This window comes from Globicephala melas, chromosome 14 (genome assembly GCF_963455315.2).
Source record: "Globicephala melas chromosome 14, mGloMel1.2, whole genome shotgun sequence".
In the NCBI taxonomy this organism is placed as follows: Eukaryota; Metazoa; Chordata; class Mammalia; order Artiodactyla; family Delphinidae; genus Globicephala; species Globicephala melas.
In genome coordinates this window covers 33,555,664-33,572,945 of record NC_083327.1, presented here as the reverse complement: position 1 = coordinate 33,572,945, position 17,282 = coordinate 33,555,664, and the positions used below count along the sequence as shown (strand labels likewise).

The window sequence follows — 17,282 nt, the reverse complement described above, 5'->3', positions numbered from 1 at the left end:
CAAACAGTGGTTCTATTTGCTGTACTATCACTGTTCATGATGTAATGTTGTTTATTCTAACTTCTGAAAACTGCAAACTGCGTAGTCATGATACCTGATAAGACATGATCGATACATGATAAGATATGATCTAATCTTGCTTTTGTATATGAAAGTCAGTAGTAGAGTTGATTTCTTTTCAAAACATATTCCAAGTTGTTTCATAAAAAATTATGATAATGATGAAGGAAAAGATAATTCATAAAATGATTCTGAATTAGTGACTATTTAAATAAGATAGTTTTAAAAAGTCTATCAAAACTTTAGATCTTCTTTGGAAGATTCTCAACAACCTCAAAGTCTGAGATATCATTTATGCAATCAAAGCTTATAAGAACTGAATATTATTTTCCTAATAATAAATTAGGGGAAAAAATATCAGTTGGACCCTATCAATTGAATTTCATTCACAATTGGTTGTGACTACATTCCCTATTTTTAATTGATCAAATTTCATTTTCATATTGAATGCTTTATTGGCATTTAGAATAAATTTTATAACTGTTAGAGATATATATGAAATTATTTTAAATCTACCTTTCATTTATGGAAATCTAGCCTACTATGTGTTTGTAACCCTACAAACTTATGAGCTAGATTCAATGTGAACAAAAAAGCAGACAAAAACCAAAGCTGACTACAATAGGTATTCATCTTTTTACTGTGGGTTCTACTAAAAACTGTGCATTAATCTATCTTTCCACAGTTTGGTTCTTGTCAACTTGGTGTATGATTGGTTTTATATGGAAAAAAACTATACTACAATGATAACGGGATCAGCCTCTCTCTTTTTGCTCTTATGTTCACCATCTTTCTCACCATGGGTGAAAAATTTTCTTCCATACTATGTCATCCTGTGCCATCTTTCATACTTGGTGCAACTTATATTTCAGTTGGTTTATCTTCTCTTTCACTCTCACAATTCAGACAAAAATTACAAAGAGGTCATATTAACAAGATGACAGACTGGTTTTTACACATGTCTATTCTTAAAGGCCTATTCTAAAATTCTCCCATGATTTGGTCACCACTTCTATTATAGTACCATTGTTGCAGTCTTCAAATTTAAACTGTGTCCCCTCTCTGAAACATAACTCTAATTTCTCCTATTGGAGAACACGATCACAGATTGCTCAAGATTGTTCACCCCATGTCTTAACCCGGACGTTTAAAACATCAAATGTGTACTGGCATGGATGCAGCATCTATTTGATAAATTCCATCCTCATAATGAATTTCATCCCATGCTATTTTTGTTAAGCTCCATCTCAGAACTGCTGGTGTCTCCTTTAGAGAGGTTGGATGGTCCATGTTATCAGGGAATGTGAGGAGGTCACTCACTCCCTGTTCATGAGTCTAATTGTAAACATATTCGTGTTGCATTCTCCAGGCTCTGCCTCCAAGCTATGTTGACATCATACAAAGCTGATAGAGCAATAGAGCTGGAAATAGTTTGCTAATTATCTACACTATGAAAAAATAATTTAATAATGTAAGTTTTATCTTAATTAACATGCCATTTAAAATAACACTTCTGAACAATGGTATCAATCTTACTCTGTTAATAAATGGATAATATAATAAAAGATTTCTTGCTATAAGGAAATCAAATCATCAAGTACATCTTAAATCTGGATATATTTGTTTTTTATTTTAATTTTTTCCTTGATTACCATTTTATTAAATGTAAATTTTCCCTTCAGTGTGATCATATTTTCTATTATATGACCTCATACAATTTGTACATAAAGACTTTTGTTTGTGAAGATTTTTCTACCTACCAGTGCTTACATATTGGACCAATACTGAAACTGAGAGCTAAGACAAATATTTCAGCTACTGGTAATGAATATTTAGATGTTTTATTTCTAAGACATTTAAAAAAATAATTAAACTTTATGTCTTTACTTGAAACATCTAAAAAAAGAAATATATAAGATGTTGTTAGAGTTTTATTTCATAGTTATTCTTATTAAGAAGACGAATATTATTTCCTTTAGAAAGAGATGGCCATATATTTTAAATTGTTACACTCTAACAATTTTAGTTTGAAGTTTACACATACTTGCACACACACATACACACATATATACTCATATAAAGAATACAAAAATATGTGTGTGTATATATATATATACATATATACATGAGCTAATCAATGACAACCCAAGTCAATAACAGCATAAGTCAATGGCAGCCAGTATATAAAGTAAGACTAATTATTTACTTCCAGAGCCACAAATCTGTTCATATTTAAGAAAACAAAGCATACTTTTCATGTTGTTAACCTTTAAATATTCACTATAATGAATTCATTTTATTACTCATATTTTCTTACTTTCATGAAAGTTTGTCATATTTGTTATTCACATAGAAACAAGGATGACTTCTAATGAGACTTATAAGTAATTCTGGAATGGTACAATGAGATTTCACTGCAGGTTGTATTAGGGTTGTAAATCTTTTTCTATTCTAAGAAAGATCATACCCAAAAAGGAGATTTCTCAGAAATGGCAGAAAAGCCTCCCATGACAGATTAGATATCACATGATGTTCAGCAGAATCTCTTTGTCTTGATACCTAGTTTTAGAAAAGCCAAATGTGTCTAAAATGTTAAAAGAAAAACCTCTAAGAGGGTGCTTTAAAGAAACTTCAAGGCTTTTAAAGGTCTAACACTTAAAATGTTTATCACAAAAATTTGTCAGACACCCTATGATTTTTTCATTTTTCTGTACTCACAAAATTATAAGAAAGTATTGATGAACCAGATAAAGTTATGGATATAAACGTAGGTAGACATATTTAAAAGCCATAGTAAAATTTAAAAGAAAATAAGTGCAAACACAGCAAAGCTTACTTTTCAAATGAACATTTTCCAAACACAATAATATTCTCAGGTTCTGAAAACCAGTTCCAATCTAAAAGAAACCTTAATCTCAGTCATAAATGTTATGAATTTGTCTTAATTCAGACCCAGAGTAAAGGAAGATTCCCTAAAACTTTCATGACAATCTCTTTTAATTTTTAATAAAATGCTTTCTAACCCTGGATTTTATGATAACAGACTCTCTTCCCTTTCCACCTACATATCTGACCATTTTTTCCCCAGTATTCATCACTTTTGCCCAGCCCTTAAAAACCTGGCCATTTCTTCTGCCATTTCTTCTTGGATCTCCTAATCTGCTTTATCTCTCTAATTTCCTAGAGTGTTCACCTCCACTGCCAGATCTTCAATTGCTGTTTATAGAATGTGTAGATGAATAACTGTAAAGCCTAACTCCAAAGGAGATCCCAATTTCTGGTCTTCAGATCCAAATCCAGCGATTGTGTATCTCTACTAGGTAGTCTGACAGTTATCCAGATAGAATTCATTTTCTTTTCCAAACAACTTTCCCTTTCAAAATTTCAATATCTAGAAAACTGGCAAGTACCCTCATGTTCTATCACTCCCCTTTTCCAGTTGATTCTCAAGAAATAAAATAGTAACAATAATGGGTATGGTGAATTAAAGATGGCCAAAAAAAATTCCTTGGTATGCTTCCCATAAAGAGTCAGAGACAGTGATCCTTCCTCTTGCATATGGGTAGGTTTGGTATCTGCTTTGATCAACCTATATGGAAAAAGTGATAATATGCCCGTTTCCAGGCCCTGGAATTAAGGGCAGTGTCCACTTCTTATCTGTCAGAACAGTCTCTCTGAGGGAATCCAACTTCCAGGGAAGAAGTCTAGCTACCATGTTATGAGGAAGCTAAGATAGCATGTGGAGAGGACTTACGGGGAGAGAGAGAGAAAGAGGGGTGCCTTAAAAGTTCCTAGTTAGTTCAGTCATCACAGCCTTTGTGTCAGATATAAGCATAAACAACCAGATGATTTCAGCCATAGCTGCCATCTGTCTGTCACCAAGATCTTAAGTGTGAACTGCTCAGCTGAGCCCAGTCTAGCTCAAGAACCCTGAGAAATAATCATAAATTTTTGTTTTATGCCACTGTATTTTGAGATAATGTGTTCTCTAGCAAAAAGAACCTGAAATATGATTTTTAACACAGGTCATACCAGATATAATGTGATTTCTCCTCCACATTCCTTCAGTCACCAATTCTAGATTGTCCCTCAATAGATGTTTAATTCTTCAATCCATCTCTCCATTGTCAGTACCTCAGAATTAGACTACTGTTATTCTAATTATGTAGAATAAGTTCTGGATTGTTCTCATTCGAAACCATTCTCTATCTTAGACCTGGAGTGACCTCTTAAAAATATGTACAAACTATGCTTAAAACATGCCAATGACTCTCGTTAAAAAGTTGAAAAAATTTTAAGTGACATAGAAAAGGCACTTTGTAACTGCCTCTATCTCTATTTTAGCTTCATCTTTCACTATTCTTTTCCTGTTTGTTTCAGTTTCTATTTCCCCAGAATTTTAATTTCATTTCTTAATGTACTCCTCTCACATACTGTTTATTTTTTGAAATACAGTGTTCCTTTTTTTTGAGATTGGTGTTACTAAGAGACACTTCCTCTAATAGGACTTTAAAGTCTCCACGAGGCTGAGGTGCTAATATACGTCGCAGAACATCTTGTGAATAGAGCTGTCAAAGACTTCACCATCTGCATTGGATGTGTGTTAATCTGTTTATCTTCCCTACTATACTGTGAGCTTCTTGATCTCCCTTAGGGTAAGGTCTGTGAACTTCTTACTGTGACATGTTCAACATTCAGCAAGTACTTATCACACATTTTATATATGCTGCAAAAATAGGTGGGGAAGAAATAAGTAAATAAATGAATGGTGAGACTGAAAAATTCACAATGTAAACAGACATTAAAGTGTAATTTTATAAACAAAAACATTAAGAGAATTGAATTTTTTAAGAAAATCATTTGCATTAATTTTTCTAAAGTGCTTTCTAATATATATATTGTTCAGTATTAATACCTAACATGTACTGAGCGTTTACTACTGCTTAACCTGGGACCTGTGCTAACTAATTGAATCCTCACAACTCTTTATTACAGGACTTTTCTGCCTCCATATTGTAGATGAGGAAACTGAAGTTCAGACAAGTTAAATAGGGTGCCTGAGGTCACATAGCTTCTCACTGGCAAATCTAGGAATTAACCTAGGTCGTCTTTCTCAAAGACGACACCCTCTAAACTTGACTACCTTTGTTTTAAATACAAAAATATATAGCTTTATTTTACATAAGGTGACAAATATTCATCATAAAGAACTTTATTCTTTTGGCTTCTAGGAGTATAGTTCTCTCAAGCCCTGCTCTTTATTATACAGAGGTTTGATTTTAAGGATATGAAAACATAAAATGTTCTATCCATTATAATGAAGTGATACTGTAATTCTGAATAACAGATATTCAGAGTTCTCTGCACATACCATCAATAATTTTTATTTTATTTGTAATAGGTGATAGGCCTCAGGTATATACAGATATCTGGCATGATCTAAGTAGTAGTGAATAGTTTCCCTGGATTCTTAAGAGATACTTTGATTTTGAAATAATTGGGAAAATTTATGTGCAAACTACTGGATCAGGTTTGAAGTCAACTACCCTGTTCCTGCCTGTATTCATCCTGTGCTGCTAGTCTTCTTAACTTATTTCAGTCAGCTTTTCTCAATTATGGGTCTAAATGAATAGAAAATGTTCAAGATCACCTTTTCCAAGCTTTTATCAAACCATGTGTAGACCAGCTCTGTGCAGCATGGCAGTCTATTTAGAGGCATGCTGTTTTCCTGGTCCTTGTTTTTGCATTATACCTGAGACACTTTGACAGGTTCTACAAGAGGTATCTGATACTCTTCCTGGGATCAACTAATTGAGATTTATAGTGTTATATCTCCACTGAAGGAAAAGTAAAAGAGATTCTGCTTAATGGCTACCTGATACCAAGTCCTAGAGTCATTTCTCCCACAACTCTACAACTTGAAATTTTACAAATAATTATATTTTTTCTTAGGAGTTTCCACATGCATAATCACATTTGATTTTCATATAAATCTTGAAAAATTCTTAAAGTCATAGGAATTCAGGTTTATATTAGAAATCTGAGCCTGAAAGTAGAATGACTTATCCAATATCATATTACAGCCAAGAGTGGAACCCAGAACATCTGCCTGTTAATGTAGAATCCCAAAAGATAAAATAGAAGCTCAGACACATATCTGATGCTCTGATTACCACAGTGACTCAAATCTTGGTATTCTTATAACCATCCATGGGTAGTACTGAGACTGAATGCACACCTGGCAGTTTTTTAAAGGTCATCAAGGAAATAACAGATATCCTCGAAAACAACAGTGAAAAAATACTAAATTTTCCATGTATTTGATAACTTTGCATTTTCTAGGCCAGTCTATTTTGAGTTAAAGACCTGTGTTTTATTTTGTTATTATTTATAATCCAGGAAGCTAGAACCCCTTGTTCACACACTTAAACAACAATCATGAAAAATGAAATTTCATTCTTAAGTTGACAGCGTCACATAAATACACAAGTGGAATAAACTCCTATTATAATAAACGTGGTTACTTAGATGTTAATATATACACTGTATTTTACTGATTACATTTCAAAGTCAATCAATGTCATCTGGTACAGAAAACTATTGAATCACTAAGTATATCACAGAATTAATAATTTCCTGTCAGATAGCTGAAGTTACTTTTGTAAAATTTGGGGGGAAAGTGCATTAGTCTGACATACAAATTTGACTCCTTTAAACAATGTGAAAACGCTTGCACTCAGACATTAGCAATAATTTTCCCTCCGTAGGCGAGATTACCTATATGAAAGACAAATTACCTATTGTCATTGGAATAAAATTTTTCTCTCCATGTAAAGTTATTTCACAAATCTGAAAATATGTGAATACTGTCATTTGCATTCAATGAGAATTTTACACATGACAAGAATCATTTAATGAGGAATAAAAACTCAGCAAATGGCTCATAATTTGCAAAATTTTTCCAAAATTAAAGATGATTTTTCACTGTACTCTTGTCAGTCCAGTAAGAAGATGTAAATTATTCATTATATGGAGATGACTCATTTTACTTAGAATTTCACAAAAACTGTTAAGTGATTGACAAAGGGGGAGGAATATACGTCATACAGAGCTAAGCGTTGTATAATACTATTGCCTGCATCAAAATACTTGCCACTTCTGCCTTATTAGACTGATATAATTAACTCCAAATTTAAAATGGTTAGATAAAATATATACTAATATAATTATCATTGGACTTATAGTAGTTTGAAATCAACTACTAAGCAATTTTAAATGGACTAATGATTTTAATCACTGTACAGCTTATTTGAAAAATGCTGTATCATATCACTCTGTATCAAAGATATCAGCAAAAGAATTATTTGTGTATCACTCAAATACCTGCCCAGAGAAATTATACCAGCTCTTTTAACAGAATAATATTAAATAAAAATTGTTTACCAAGTGTGGAAGCACCAAATAATAAAAACAGAAGACACTAACAAAATAACACAAATGTAGGGATTGTAGGATATGGCTACCAAAGCAAAGGGAAGAGTCTGGAGTGACTAACCCTGAGAAGCCTGCAGGAAGGCTCTGCAGAGCTTAAACTTAGGCTCAGGAAGGGGGTGGTGCTGCTATGCTGTTGCTGGCATCTCTGAAATCAAAGAGGGTCCCCATGGAGCTGAGTTCCAGATTTCTAAGAAGTGAACACTGGCCCACTGGTATTGAGATCTACAAGTAACAAAATAAGACTGGTTCTAAGGGTATAGAAAAATTGCAAAATGGATTCAGCTGCTGCTATGCGGTTATGGGAACAGACTGCCACCTCCAGGATGAAGAATCATTGCCAAGGTGATGCCTATACAAACAAAAAGCAAAACAGGAACAGGAAGAAAACTAGAAGGAGCAAATCCATTCTCCTTTCTCAAGTTTACCAATCTCCTTCTATTAGTGGAAATTAACCAAGAATAGCTGGCAAAACAGAAACTGATTTGGAGAGTCCCAATCCCAACATCATGAAGTTGCATATAGAAGGGTAGATTTGAAGCTGAGAGAGGCAATAGCTTATAATATATAAACACACAAATACATACTTAGGAAAGTATATGTATATATTACTAAAACTATAGATAGATATATAATTATGTATATCTATTCGTATGTATATAAAACTCTTATAGATATGACACATAAATGTCAAGTTCAGGAAATTTATACCACCTAAAGAATATGCTTGGTCTATAAATAATCTCTTGAGATATTAGGATGACAGCTGAAGACTCTCCAAAAGGAAAAATGATAATGATAAACAGTCTATCAATTTTAGAAAATACAGGAAAAAACCCTAAAATTTTATTCAAGAAATGTTACTTTTAAATATGCTTGCTTTAATCAATTAGATCCAAGCAGAAAACTCATGTCATATAGGGTTTTGCTAACATATTCAATGTCAAAACCTTTAAAAAATGGTTGAGCATCTTTTCATGTGCCCGTTGACCATCTACATGTTCTTCCTGGAGAAATGTCTATTTAGGTCTTCTGCCCAGTTTTGAATTAGATTTTTTGTTGTTATTGTTATTGAGTTGTATGAGCTGTTGATATATTTTGGAAATTAAGCCCTTGTCAGTTGCATCACTTGCAAATATTTTCTCCCAGTCTGTATTTTAAAAATCACTCTTAAATAATTTTTAAAAAAGATAAAAAGTCAGTTAAGTAATACAAAATTAGAACACTATCCACCAAACCTGACCTAATTCACAAGTTAATACTGAATGAGAACATTTTTTCAAGGTGCACAGGAAACATTTACTGACTGTATTAACCCTATGCAGAAACATTAAAAAGTCTCAGTATATTTAAAGTATTTAAGTAATATAAATTATACCCTCGTACATACTGAAGGTAATTAGACATCAATAAAAATAAAAAATCTAAAGCATCAACCTACACTTGGTAGATGTTCTATATTTGTGGCTCCAAAAAGTAGTCACAAATATTTCAAACTAAATAATAATAAACCCCCAAATGTCAAAATTTGTATGATACAAAGTTAAGGCACATTTTAAAGAGCAAATAAAACATAGGTTAATAATTGAAGAGAAATAGTAAATACAAAATGTGAAATGAATGACATTTCAAAAATAGATAAAAATAAAGAAAATAAAACAGTTAAAATCCTAGCCATGCTAATCAAGAATAAATAAACAAAATTAACTATATCACACATGACAAAGAGGGCATCCCTAAAGATATCCACAGGCAGCGACGTTATCTTATGTAAAAGTTCCCAAAGAAGGACTGGCTACATTCCTGCAGTTTATATAACCCACAGATACTACAATGGAAAAGCACAAACATTCGCTTATTTTTCATATTAAAATAAAATGGAAAACTGGTCAATAACAGCAAGAGAATGATAAGTAAAATGTATTTTGAAAGACTTAAAGAATCAAAATAGAGAAATGCTTACTTAGTTTGGCTATGTTACTTTCCAGATGTATGCACAGACAGAAGTGAGAAAAATTCTACTCGGAAAGACAGAGTTTGTATAATTTATACCAGTGGGGCTGCATTAGACATATCTATTTTCACTCTAAGCACAAATCTTAAGGGTATAGAGTCCTGCTTTGCATAATAAGTGTAAACTGGTAGTAGCAAACCAAAAACTATAGAACTGAGAACTTCTGGATTCTACCCCAAGATGCAGAGCTAAATAGTGGGACACTTCCTCTCTTGCAACAGAAAAAGAGGTGGACTAACTTCAAAATCATAACTGGTAGCAGATCAAATAACTGGCCCAAAATCTAAGAAAATACAATGCTTGAAGAGAGAAAACAGATGCAAATTCACACTTACTGGAATAGATGCTACTGAACACATTAGAGTTTAGCTAGAATTGCTGACAAAATATTAAAGGTCAAGTGCAGATTGGCAGGATAGTGTGAAATCCCTGGAAGGAGTGGTCAGTATATACAAGCTCTTTTTCCTGAATCTTTACAGAAACAGCTCTGAGAGGTGTCTTTTGTGCTACAGACATAGGAGAGAGGAATGGCAGCCTTTCAAGAGGGGCAAGAAACTCAACTCAGATTCTGCTCCTTGTTATCTCTTCTATGGAACAAAAGCTACATTCTTGTGTATGGAGAGAAGGAGAGGGGTGCAGGCATATGTGTATATGCTCATATCCAATGTAATACTCAATCCAATAGGTCAAACTATATGGATATAAAACAGATAAGTGTTTGCCAGGGGTTGGAGGAGGAAAGGGGCTGACTGCAAAGGAGCTTCATATGAGAAATTTAGAGTGATGGAAATTTACTCTTTGCTATCGGGGTGTGGGATACATGACTCTATGCATTTGTCAAAACCCATTGAACTGTAACATCGCAAGGAGTGACTTGGTTGAATACTGTGATAGGGTGCAAGACACACTACCCCAAAATACGGCACCTTAGTACATTGAATATTTTAAGCTAAAAGAGTGTGAGAAAACCACAGAAACAGGAATACCACTGTGACTCCCTCCCCCCCACCTCACCCTTCTTCCCTGAAATGGGTCATAAAAGCCTCATGTGAGAGATGCCCTTCCTATATCTGGAGAAAAGGAGCACCCTTATCTCGGAAGACAAAGGGATGCCAAGAAGAATCTTAACAAACAGGCCTTGATAAGTTTTTCCCAGGTCGCTACACTTAGCTTATACCCTTTTGTCCTATCACATTTTCCCATGACTTTCTACTCTTCATCAAACCTAGTATAAACATGCTTTTGATCTTCATTTTCTTATGAAAGCTTCTGTGCCATGTAAAACTGATATTAAATAAATTTAGGCTTTTCTCTTGCTAATCTGTTTTGTTTTGTTACAGAGCCCCACCCAAAAACCAAGAAGGGTAGAAGGAAAAGCTATTTTTCCCCTCCCCTACAATGTAGACAAATGAGGAAATAGAAAAATCACCATAAGAACACCATAGTAATAACTGTTGCAGGCAAGATTCATTGATGAATGACAAAATTAGTGGACAAACTTTAAAAAGAAACTAGCTATTTGCATACTCCAATATACCTTCCCCCCAACTTTTTAACTACTTTGATAGTTTCAAAAAAATATTATGAATTCTCAGTTACCTCTCTATCAAGGAGATGGGAGTTCAATTGCCTTCCTTTTCATTGTAAGCTGGGCTTAGTAACTAGATTCTAATGATAGATTATGAAAACGAAAAACAAGCTCTTTGGAGGAGACTTGAGTAGACATGACAACAAAATGCAGTTTGGGATCCAGAATTGGATCCTGGAATTGAAGAAGTACTTTAGTAAATAAAGTCTGTGACTTTACTGGTATTGATTATTCAAGGAATTAACATTAGGAGAAGATGAGTGAAAGTTATATGAGAACTTTCCGTACCATTTCTTAAACAACTTTGAGATATAATTTGTAAATCATAAATTCACCCATGCACAATTCAATAACTTTTAGTGTATTTACAGAATTATGCAGCTATCATGAAAATCTAATTTTAGAACCTTGCATCACCCCCCCAAAAGAAACCCCATATCTGTTAGCTATCAGTCCTCATTTCTTTCCACCATCATCCCGTCCCAATCTAGACCACTAATATACTTTCTGTCTCCAAGTTTGCCTTTTGTAGACATTTCAAATAAATGGAATCATTCAATCTATCTTTTATGATTGGCTTCTTTCACTTAGCCTAATGTCTTCAAAATCCTTTCATGTTGTAGCATATATTAGCACTTCATTAATTTTTATTCCATTGCATGACTATTCTGTTGTGCAAATGGATAACAAAACCACAATTTTTAATCCCTTCATCAGCTGGAAATTTGTATCATTTCTACTTTTTGGCTATCATGAATAATGCTACTGTGAAGGTAGCATACAAGCTTGTGTGTGGATATATATTTTGGATTCTCTTGGGATTATATCTAGGGCTAGGATTGCTAAATCCTATGGTAATTCTACATTTAACATTTTGATAACCTGCCAAACTGTTTGCGGGCAGCAGTCCTACAAGGAAGGAGCCTCTGCATTTAAATAGAAAGGGAGTGTTAGCTTTCAATAGGGAGGGCTGGGCAACTTCTGCAGGCTCAGGGATTGCAGTTATATCTAAGGATTCAGCATTTGGGCACACCTGTCAAATTAGGGTCCTATATTTCCCCAACACCGGCCCTGAATTTGGCGTAGCGAACCTGATTTAGTTGGGTTTTTAACCTTTTCTGGACCTCAGCCATTCATACTATTAAGTCCTTGGCCTGGCCTCAGCTTTACCTGTCCTCCAGCTGCAGGATAAGAGTCACTTTACACACTGCCAAAGGGACACTTTGGCTTTCACACTAGCTTTAATTACCTATTAATCCCCTGCAGCTTTTCATTACTTTTTTCAAGGTATCAATGATACTTAGCAATAAATAGGTATCCTGTCCCATTGTCTTTATATTTACTATTTCCCTTAATGCCTCTCAAATGTCTGATAAATGGCTACAGCTTAAGCATTCCCTTTCACTGTTAAACCATGCCAGTTCACTACTTGTGAGACTTTTAACAAGTGGATCACCACCTTGAGTCAGGGGTTCTCTGTGCCCCACTTATCATCTCATGATGGCAGAGAGGCTGGCAAGACATCCAGTTACAAATATTGTTGCATTCTTTCTTGCACCACTCCTGAGAATTACTGTCACTAGTTTGTTTCTGAGGAAGCAGAAACTGAGAAAGAGTTTATAATATGAAGTATTAATTAAGGATCAACACTGTGAGGATGAGGACGGCAGCAGCACTAAGAGGAAGAGGTGAAACCGATTCACACCTGACAAATTTGACCATCCTCATGAGGACGTTTGGAGTCAATGTAACCTGTCAGCATTTTCCAACATTGCGATTGACCTTGTGGATTCATTGTTGGATATGCGCCACATAGGAAAAGCATGGCCTTGGGTGAGGTCGTTCTCTGCTGCTGTGTCAAACCCTAATTCAGATTCCAAGAGGGGTGACAAGTCCTTCTTTAAAGAGTAATCTGGGTGGTGCACCACACCTATACCTGTATATATAATATGAGATAGAATTAAAAATAGGGTACTCATTTCTAACTTTCAGTCTAATATTCTCCTTCACCATGGTGTTCCAGGTAGAGAAATAGAGCAGTATTTTTGCCTACAATTGGGAACTAGTTAAAAGATGGTTATAATTTTTTTGTGTGACTTTTTTTCTTAAACCAATACTGCTCTCAGTGATACCTTTCCTCTGTAAGTGTTTTTTGGTAAAAAGGGTTCCTATCGCTCAATTTGCAAGGTGCATAAGTGTGTTTTTCTTTTCCGATTGTGTGTGTTTCCTACTCCTAATGTTTAACTGTTTAATACAGATTGCCTATTATAGTGTCTATACAAATCATCCATGCTAAACTATATTATTTTATTTTATAAAGTAACCCAGGCAGAAGAAAAATTTTAAAGCAGACATATGTTTGTTTCTCTGTGATGTGTTGAAAATAAGATATGTTGATTCTGAATAATTTGAGAAATAACTTTAAAATATATTTTTTAAAATAGGAAGTCTGCTCCTTAGAAATAATAATTGGCTTTTCTGTTTATGTGCTTGTTTCCTTAGCTTCATTTCTATTTTTTCTTATGTGTCACACTGTATTTTGGATTTGAACAAGTTGACACAGCAATTTTACAGTTAACAAATAGGACATTTTACAGAGCATCTGGTTGCAGACAGTTAGATATTTAGAGTTAGAGACTGAGGAGTTAAGAAATAAAAGATTCTTATCAAGAATGCAGAATACAGTGTTGTAAAAAACAACACACAAGTCTGATTTTCTTGCAATTTCTAATTTTTATATCATGGAATACCAAAATGAAAGTAAAATATATGGGATGTATGCAAGTTTAGATAAAAACATATGAGTGAAATGTTTTTTACGTGGACACATTTATCATTGTAAACATCCTTAAACAAATACAATTCATACGATAATAATTCATTAGTTGTTGTTTTACAACCTCTATAGTGTCAATTTAATGCATGTGGTAAATTTTTCTTCAAGTTGAATAATATTCCTATGTATGTGTAGCAAATGCTTTTCTGTAGCAAATGATTTTTAGTCTTTCCACATCAAACACATAGTCATTTTGAAACTGCACGCATACAAATGAGAATTACATGCATGTAAATTTGCATTTGAAATGACTAAATTTTCTTTCCATTTCCGTTCTTTATTCTCAACAATAAACTGTTTCTCTTATCTTAAAAGAATATATTGATTCTAAGCTCAGGATTTTATGACATTAAAGCCAAAGCAGATGTTTACATCCAAGTAATAGGACCAGAACATTTTTTGTTATAATGACCTACTTGGCATTTAAACTTAAAATCTTTTAGAATAAAGGGCTTAGATTTCCATAGGCCAAAATTTTATTTGCAGTTTTTCTTCTAGAGCAAAATGATGACAACTATCATATCTAAACCACAGGTATTTTATAAATTCAACATATTTTTAACAAAAAGATGTTTCCTTACAATATCATGAAAGGCAGAAGGCTCAAGAACTCATGAAAATTGCCAAGAGGTATATACCTAATGTTAGAAATTAATTAAAATTATGTTCTTATTTTCAGTTATAGAAATTCCCAATTAAATGCTTAATCTAGATTAAAAAGTAACTCACATTAAATTACTTAGTGTCCTATGATGTCCTAAGAGTTTTATTTTTTGTGATTTTTAACAATAATGAGCATTATCACAAGGAGATGATCCGAAGTTACGGAATTCTTCAATATTTTGTCACTATTTTTGCTCTAAATATGTTGAAATTCAATATGACAAAACAAATATATAGCTGTGGATACAGATTCAGTTATAAAGTATTAATATAGTGATTGCTAGAGTTAGACTTTCAGAAACAGTAAAAAGACCTCTGAGGCAAAAGTACAGTAGGAACACTGAGGGCATAAGAATTAGAATCGATGAAAACCAGAACATGAACCCCAAACACAGAGCTGTTAATTTAATTCAAGGGTCAAACTAAAGAGGTTCATAAAAGTAAAACATGAAAGAGTTTGCAGATACCTTCCTCAGGTCCCTAGCATGATCCCTGAATCTAATTTAATGTTTCATATTTTTTGAATGTGTTTTTCTAATTGTTCCAATATTATTTGTTGAAAAGATTATTTTTCCACTAAATTGTGTTTGCACCGTTCTCAAAAATGAGCTGTCCATATAAGTGTGGGTTTACCTCTGGACTCAATATTCTGTTCCACTGATGTATGTGTTTATCTTAATTTCAATACTGCACTTCTTTTATTGCTATATAGCTTTATAAAAAGTTTTGAAATCGGGTAGTGTTAACCCAACTTGCCTTTCCTAATTTGTTTCATCTGTTCTAGATATTTTTTCATTTCTATGTGAATTTTCAATACCACAAGAACTTAAAATCTTACTAACAACCTCATGAGGGAACTTGGAAGTAAAACCTTCCACAATCTTGTCTTGTAATGATTACAGTCGTAGCTGACATCTTGGTTGCAGTCTGTGAGAGACCCTAAAAATACTACCTACAAAAACTGTGAGATAGGAATTTCTAGTATCTGGTCTGGCATGTAAGAAGTCACCACTACATTCTAACAATAAGTAAAAAGCTAAACCGACTGAAAAATTAACAATTCTTCTTGGATCCCTTAACTAGGGTAAGACACAGGACAAATGCCTGCCCTGAAGACTGGAGAGTCAAACGAAGGAATACAGGGAGTCATAGCTTAACAGAGCAGACGCTCTTGAGGAAGAACCACCACAGGAACCTCAACAGTAATTGACGAGTTGCAGAGGTTCAGTGTGGACAAAACCAAGAGTTAAAATCTCCAGGTGGACTCAGTCTTAGGGAGATCTCCACAATACAGTGAGGTTTACCTTCAGGAATTTGACCAGATTCTCACAGTAAATATCAAAGAAAAATCTCCTGTGGCTTCTGGTTGGGGGAAGGAAAAAGGGACCATTTTGAAATACACCAGAGAACCCTGTTCTTAACAAGGCTTTCCCTTAGAGGAATCTAGTTAACCAAGAGCCTAACTTGTTGGAGTATTATCAGAGGCTAACTGACCTGGAAAAAGGGAAATACCAAATTCCAGGCCACACTAGATATTTTGTTCCATCAAAGGGAGGAGAAAAACCTGAGACACTGTTGTGAAGTGCACAGTCTAGAAGCATAGACTCATCAAAAGACTGAGACCTAATCATAGGACTATAGAATGCTTCCTCTCCCCACAGACCTCACCACCACATTGCTAAAAGCTGATTTACAGCAGTTGCTTTTACCTAGTACATCACCTAGGTACTATCAAGAAAAAATTCACAAGACATACCAATGGCATAAACTATCTATCAAGAAACTATCTACCTATCAAGAAAAAAATCACAAGGCACACCAGTGGAATGAAACAACTTGAAGAGACAGAGCCAGTATCAGAACCAGACACAGGAGGAATGTTGGAATTATCAGACTGGGAATTTAAAACAACTATGATTAACATGCTAAGAGCTCTAATGGATAAAGTAGACAGCATGTAAGAATGGATGGGTAATGTAAGCAGAGAGTTGGAGATTTTAAGAAAGAAGCAAAAAGAAATGTTACTGATTGAGAAGGTGGAAGCTCTCGGCGAAGCTGCAGTCCCGGGCTGCCTGGTCACGCCCTGCTTCCTCCCTCCCAATCCGCCCCTCTCTCCAGCACCCCCACCTCTCTCCCCGAGTGACTGAGAGCCTAGCACCCCACCCCCGCCACATGGCATGGAGCCAAGATCCCAGCAGAGCCCTAACTACCCATTTGGCATCTCTTACCTCCACAGTCGCTGAGCTGCCCCAGAGCCCGAGCAGAGGGCAGCATGACCCCCTAGGCTTGCCGCAGCCGTGCCCATAGCCACAACTTCACTGCACTCTGGTTGGATCCTGCTGGCCAACCCCAGTCCGCCCTCGGGTTCACCATGCCAGCTGTGTGGCTGACAGGGCCTTGGTGCTATGGCCATGTGTCAGGCCTGTGCCTATGAGGTGGGAGAGCCGAGTTCAGGACATTGGTCCAACAGAGACCTCCTGGCTCCACGTAATATCAAACAGCGAAAGCACTCCCAGAGATCTCCATCTCTACTCTAAGACCCAGCTCCACTCAACGACCAGCAAGTTACAGTGCTGGACACTCCATGCCAAACAACTAGCAACACAGGAACACAACCCCACCCATTAGCA

General features: G+C 34.9%; 1 pseudogene; it reads right to left on the bottom strand.

Moving 5' to 3' along the window:
* LOC115866890 (cerebral cavernous malformations 2 protein pseudogene) overlaps positions 1-17,065 on the bottom strand; it is a 29,430-nt pseudogene extending 12,365 nt beyond the window's left edge.
* Between the last annotated feature and the right edge of the window lie 217 nt (positions 17,066-17,282).